This window comes from Pinus tabuliformis, chromosome J, assembly GCF_031772625.1.
Source record: "Pinus tabuliformis cultivar Carrire ecotype Pingquan chromosome J, CPIR1, whole genome shotgun sequence".
NCBI classification, from domain to species: Eukaryota; Viridiplantae; Streptophyta; class Pinopsida; order Pinales; family Pinaceae; genus Pinus; species Pinus tabuliformis.
The window spans coordinates 1,209,315,275-1,209,322,938 of record NC_142295.1 but is presented as its reverse complement, the minus strand read 5'-3'; the positions used below and the strand labels follow the sequence as shown (position 1 = coordinate 1,209,322,938).

Here is a 7,664-nt window from a genome sequence, read left to right as displayed (position 1 = left end):
AAAATGTGAAAGAGACATAACCAAGAAAAACGACATAACATACCCATGATGAGAATATCGTCAACAAAGAGATTATGTGAAATGCTGATGTTGGTTCCCATCTTCAGTGGGTAGAATTGATTCTCCAAAACTACTTTTTTTATGTCCAAGATTAAACCCTCCATTGCCAGAATGAAGAGTAGTGGGGAGAGGGAGCATCCCTGTCGAAGATCCCGGCAAACATGAATTTTTTTTTGGATATCCATTAATGATAACAACATAGTTGACATTTTCCACGTAAGACATAATCCAATCAAAACATATGGGTCGTAATCCAATTTTGATGAGGAAAAATGAAGGAAGCCCCAATCTAGGCAGTCATATGCCTTCTGAAGGTCAATCTGTAAGATAACAACATTTAAATGCTTGGTGTGGATAGTGTGCATGCCCTCCTGTGCATTTGCAACAACATTGTGTATAAGCTTATCTTGGAGAAAACCATGTTGTTTAGGAGTGACATAATGAGAAAGAGTACTGCACATGCGGCTGACAATGGTCTTTGATATGATTTTGTATATGAGATTGCAGAGTGATATGGGCCTGTAGTCAGAGAAGCACTTTGAAGAGTTGTGTTTGGGAATGAGAGCAATATATGTGGAGGTGATATGATGATGTATAAATCCCATGGTCCTTGACTCCTCCACCATGCCCAATAAATCTCCTTTGAAGAGTTCAAAAAAGTGGGTGAAGAGTTCAACCATCCATCCATTAGGACCCGAAATTTTGTCTCCCTTAAATGATTTAAGGACGCCTAGTAATTCATCCTTAGTGACTTCCTTATAAAATTCATCATCTTTCTCCACATCAAACATAATAGGATAAGGATAAAAAAGTAATAATATTTACTTCTACCATTATGAATCAAGAATCAATTGAAAACGTAATTATATTTTTAGTTCAAATTAAAATTGGTTCAAAAACTAATTTAAATATTATGTGAAATATGCTGGCAATTTATATGTTGGAATTTACTATTCTTTTTCAAAATATTATTATTTACCATTCCGTTACAACCATGGAAGGTAACCATATTCTTTCATTTCTTTGTTTTCTTGAGGAGAATGAAAGGTGGGGGATTTTTTTATTAGCGCTTTGCATTTTCGCTTCCCTTCGTAAATCCTTTATTTTTTTATCGAGTTTGTAGCTCTAATGGTGGTATTTAGTTTTTGCTGGTAGTGATTTGTGGTGAACCATAATAGTAATCAATTGTGAGGCAGGGAATCTCATGTGAAATCTCATATGAAGGCCATCCTAGGGATCTATTTTTTTTTATCGAGTTTGTAGCTCTATTGGTGGTATTTAGTTCTTGTTGGCAGTGATTTTTGGTGAACCATAATAGTAATCGTTTGTGAGGCGGGGAATCTCATGTGGAATCTCAAATGAAGGCCATCCTAGGGATTTTGTCCAGTGCGTTACAAATTTTTGTTGCACGAATGGTAAATCACGTTTATGTTTCCCAACAATTCAACTATTCGGAGAGGGAAACAAAGTCTTCTTGCTAGGAATGGAATAATGATATTTATGTGCAATGCAACTCTGGTAGCTTTCCTCTTTCCTCCTAAAATTTCATAATTGATGAAAGAAGACATATTCAACCATTTTGAGAGCGAAACAAAGCCTTCTTGCTAGGAATTGAATAATGAGATTTATGTGTAATGCAACTTTGGTATCTTTCCTCTTTCCTCCTAAAATTTCATAATTGCTGAAAGAAGACATTGTTGTAAAAGAGAAATGTGAATGTACAAATGTAGATAAGTGTAGAAAGGAGAGGAGTTCACTTCAAAAGAAATAAATATACGTATTTTTCCGATTGTATTTAAGAAGGATATGCATATGTTTGTTAGTTCATGTCAAAATAAATAAATAAAATTATTTTTCTGATTGTATTTAAGAAGGATATGCATGTTCGTTAGATTTTGTTTAGAAAAGAATTTTCATATGCGTAAAAGAATTACATTGGCATGAGATTAATATCTATTCAAAAGATTACATGTTAATTTTATGTGTAAGAGAGATAAAGAACTCTGTCATTCTCTAAAAACATTATACGTGAATCTTGTGGGTTAATTTTTGGATAGAATTCTTGAAAGAGTTTTTAGAAAATGTGGGTGCTTATTTTGGCTAGTTCTGAAATGAACATGTGTTGTTTGGCACACAAAAAATAACTATTTCTTTGAAAAGAGCACATATAAATATGCACAAAAAAAGAGAACATGAAAAAAAACAATAGTTATTACATTTATAGAAAAGTGAATGCATACAAAAGAAATGGTTAAGTAGACTTTCTTTAAAAATAAAATGACCTTTGCATGCACGAAAAATATCACTATTGTGTTGGACTTTCTTGAAAAGGGATATGCATTTGGTTTCTTGGAAAAGAAACATGTCTGTGCATGCTTGAAAAGTTAAGTAATATGCTTTTGATTTTTCTTGGAAAGAAGTATGTATATATTTATTTTAGTATTCTTTTGAAGGAATTATTGCATGTGAATCTTGCAAGTAAAAGACATAAATACATATCATATCTTGAAAGGGAAATATGTTGAATTAGTTTTCTCTTGAAAAATATTCTTTTGCAAAAGAGCACGTATTGAATATCAAATTTCTATTGGAGAAGAACATGTAATTGTATGCAAGTGTCATAAATATTATGTCAATTTCTTTTAGAAGTATAATACCTATAATGATAGTTCCCTTGGATAAGGTTATGGTTCCATGCTAAAATAACAACTATTATGGGAAATATTATGTATTCACATAGTGTATTTTATGAAAAAATAATAGTCGTAGTGCTAATTCCTTCCAAAGGGGTATATTTTTAATTTTGATAGATTCCTTGGGGAAGAGATATGTATTGCATGTATAAGGAATACTCAAATTGTGATAGGATTCCTCAAAAGAAAGATTTTCTTTACATACACGAAAATAGAACTATTGTGTTATATCTTTTAAAGAGAAACATGAATTTGTAGAACTATTTTGTTAGATATTTATACAAAAACAAAGATTTGTGTGCAGAAAAGAGTAATTATTATGTTAGATCTTGGAAAGGAAAGCAAGTAATTACATGCAATAAATGCACTAACTTTCCTTTGTAAAATATTTATATCTGCATACAAGAAATAATGACTAACACATTAGTTTTATTTTAGAACAACACATGTCTTTGTGCATAAAATAGATTTTGTAAATAGCTCTATCTTGGGAAAGATGCTTTTCGAAAAGGAACTTGCATTTGCATGCACGATAATGATGTTGATCATGTTAGCTTCCCCTTAGAAGGGGGCCTGTACTTTTATGTATTATAATAATATCTATTCTATTGGAATGATTACTTAGTTATATGCACAAAGAAGAAGCTAAGGGGATAGCTCTCTTTGAATAAGGTTTTATCAGATTACATGCACGGAAAAACAAAGATAAGTTTCTAGTATCCTTTAATTGAAATGGATGGTTACAATGGTTTCCTTTGGATATGAATATGTGTTAGTGCGATAACGATCATAGTAATGTGGTAATTATTTTGACATGCTTGATAAAAAAAATTTACACATACAAAATGTTGTTAGAAGAAGCATGTTGTGATATTATATTTACATCTCATGTATGCACATGAATAGATGTTAAAAGATCGCTTTTAGAGACTGATTATTGATTGATTAATACTTTATTTAATCATGTTACCAAAGCTTGTTGTCGAAAAAAATGTCAGGAAAGTATCGTGATTTGAGCAAAAGACAAATTATGTTTAACATTGTGGCAGATAAAGAGCTAATGGTCCATGCTAATGAGTACGAGCTGCAAGATGGTTCACTAATGAAACAATCATGCCACAAGGATATAAAGAGAGATGATTTGTGGGTAAATAGTTTCATGATGATTGTAATAGATTTTAGCTAGGTATATTGTATTTTAATTATATTTCATTGTAATATTTTATGGAAATGGTTAAGTGATGGACTCTCTTACAGGCCATTGAGTGGGGTGAAAACCCTCACGAGCGTTTAATAATAAAATTAAATGTTTGTTGGTTTTCACTCTACGGTTTTCTAGGGTATATCTGCATTCCATGTTGTGACTGATTATTGTGTCAGTTTTATGATGTTGATTCCCTACTTGATAATGTTTATAATGTCAAGTATGTGGTTAATTAATCTGGTTTAGGGAATCATGAAATAGATGCAATGTTACATCGTACAATTTATGTTAATATACCACAATAATGGTTGTTAATAGTTATGCAATTGAATATTCCTCTACTAAAAATTACTCTATGTGTTGATGAAAATTTTAGCTAATGGTTGATGATGATCTAGAATAGTGGTTTAGATAATTACTCATGGGTAATTTGTGTAAAATTTTTCTAATTCCCTACATTTATGTGTGAGGTTACTGGGGGATGTTACAATTTGGTCTCGAATTATCTTGAAGCTCAAAATTCCATTTAGAGAAGAGGCATTTTAACATATTTTAAATTAAGTGAATCGTTTATTTTGATAAAATAAATACAAATGTAAAACTTTAATTTATAAAAAAATGAACATCCACATTTCTTTTCATAAATATGGGAAAATTAGACCAGTTTGTAGAGAAAAATTTAGAACATGTGTAAAGAAGTGAAAGGGAAAAACTAATTACACATTCAAGTGACCCCCAAGGGGCATCCTATGCAGTTGTCACCCATCTTTACCGAAAGTTAAAAATTTTATTTCAATCCATTGAATGATACACAAAATACTCCTGCAAGTGGTTGAAAGGTGCTTTAATACAACTTTATTTAGTGGCAACCACACCAAATACTAAGACAACTCGATATGCAAATACTGCTCAATAGGGGACATTGTTGAGATCAATTATTCATCCTTGGATGAAAGGTTGGAAAAAAATGTTGAGATGAAAACTACTATCTCAAATGCTTTTAATCTACTTCAACATGGATCATTGTGTATGTCATGTAGCCATGATCTCTTATTTGGATCCCATGTATATTGTTTATGACCATGATAGTAAATCTAAATTATTATTATTTTTTTCATTCAAATATAATATATAAATTATTTCATCTTATTTTTTTCCCAACCATGAAAATTAAAAAGAGTGCGATATCAATCATCCAGTACATGCAATGCTTTTTAGAATAATATGACAAAACACAATAAACTATATTGTTTTTAATGATACTAAAATTAAAATTAATTTAGAGAAATGATATAATTACAATGATTTTAGGAATAATAAAATATATAGGCATTATGTAATTGTATTGATTTTAAGAATGATATAACATGAAATATTATTTATTTTAGATATGATAAAATGAAAAATGATTTAAAATAATCAAATAATTGTATTGATTTTAATAGCCAATTGTAATTAGTATCGTTCATTTCTTTCAATTAGCATTTTGTATGCATGAATGTTGAGAATGGTATATCTCTTTTAGTTATTAATATTACTAGCATTTTCACATAAAACAAGGAGACTGGTTTAGTGATACTGACTTAGGGGTGACTAGCATAATGGTAATCCCTACCCAAATGCAATTTCAGTACTATACCACAACAATTTTCTTTATGCGGAGAGTTGGGTTGCAATTTCAATACTATCAAGCAATTTATTTTATGTCACTTGTTGGGTTGCAATTTCAGTATTATAAAGCAATTTCCTTTATGTCGTGTGTGTGTTGGGTGATAGGAGATCAAGGTGCTTTATGCCTGACATCGTTGGTAAATTTTGTTATTATTGCACAATAAAATATTAATTAATCTATAAAAAATTATTTTAAAATATTTTAAATAAAATCAATAAAATAATTTTTAAACATTAAAAAAATAATTTTTAAATAAAATAGTAATCATAGAAAAGTAATAAATTTGAATAGATAACCTTAAACTATAAAAAAATGTACAAATATTCATGATCAAAACCCAAATTAATATAAGTTTGACTTAAAAACCCAATGCTTAAATTAGGAATAGATAATATGGTTTTGACTTGAAAACCTAATGCATCAGTCACAACCCAAACTAAACTGTTTGACTTAAAATCCCAATGCGTCCGTCAACCGGGGATAATATGGGTTTGACTTAAAAACCCAATTGCGTCAGTCAAAGTGCCAATGCGTTAGTCAACCCAGGATAATATGGGTTTTGACAACCCAGGATAATATGGGTTTTGACTTAAAAACCCAATGCGTCAGCCAGGCATAATAATAATGTTAGAGGCAAACATTAATCATCATTGATTTATTTTTAATATTATTATGAAAATCCATTTTAACAAAAAAAAATCACCATGCATTAAAATCCTTATATTTACACTTATGGGTTAAAATCCTTATATTTATAAGATTGGAATACAGATGAATATGCTTCCCGAGCTCTTTTCCGATGCACCGTTATCAGATTGAAAATCGCCGCTGGTTTCAGCGTCTCCAATGCCAATTGTATTGTCAATTTGGGGTATACAATATGGGTTATGGTAAACAAAGTGACCAACTATATGTACAGAATTTGACGTACTTATCTGCCATGATTGATAGCTTCCTTCACGATATTTCCTTCTCTCCACAATTAGATTCCTTTTACAGTCTGTCCGCACAAATGGGTCTGCAATATTTATTTTTGTCAAATTGAAAGCCCCGCGATACCTTTTATGGCGTGCGGCAGTGGAGTTTCTGTGGCGTGGCACCAGGAAAAACGAATGGAGGAAGGGTTCTCTCTATTTGGAATCCTCCTCCCAACGCCACCTCTCTCTCCAGACGCCTGCAATAAATCTCTAACACATCCACACTCACCTGCAACTTGAAGCCCATCAGAAACAATAATTCCATCTCAATTCTATTTATTTCTTGGCGGTTCACACCTCCTACTCTCGCGTAATACGAATTCCTGTAATTCCTGTTCACAAAATCCAAAATTGACATTAAAATCTTGAGACAAATGTTTGAAAATAACAGGTTTTATAAAAACAAGAAATAGATGATAATCAGAGCATTGGATAGAGGATTGGCTTACAGGTGTTCGAGGAACTTGGAGCAGCCTGTGGACGTTGGCAGACGTAATGCGGAATTGAGGATGGAATTGAATGAGAAGTCGATGTAAGCATACGCTGTCACAAACACAGAAGAGAGCTGCAGTTAAGATTCTTCAAAATTCTCTCCAGATACCGCTCTATTGACATGTCTGGCACCTGCACACTGTCGAACACGCGGTATTTGGGAGGCAAATAGGCGGGGCTGTTAGAGGTCGCAAGCCTTTCGTTTTTGGCGAGAGTCCGCTCCACCAGAGATGAGAACACCGATATGACCGTGGGGATTGGGGAGAGTGATCGCTCTGCATCTTCACATTGACATTGGAGGGAAAAGAGATGTGATGCTATTCTTCCTGCAGAAACAATGCTCTCTGCCATTGCCCTTGATGCCTCTGCTGAAACTGTTTTTGAGGAAGGAACTTTGTGTGTTGATCAATTGTGGTAGAGATGATACGATGCCTTTCCAGATTGCAACGAGGACTTTCGAGTGGGAGTGTTTTTATAACGGAAAAGCGAATTCAGCAGAGGCGGCTTTGTAGACAAGGAAGGTGCAGAGAAAAGTCGTGTGGCTCCGATTTTCTGAGACACAGCCA

The 7,664-nt window shown here is 32.5% G+C and overlaps 1 pseudogene; it reads right to left on the bottom strand.

Moving 5' to 3' along the window:
* Positions 1 to 6,691: 6,691 nt before the first annotated feature.
* On the bottom strand, positions 6,692 to 7,449 carry LOC149231483 (cyclin-U2-1 pseudogene; annotated as a pseudogene).
* Positions 7,450 to 7,664: the final 215 nt, after the last annotated feature.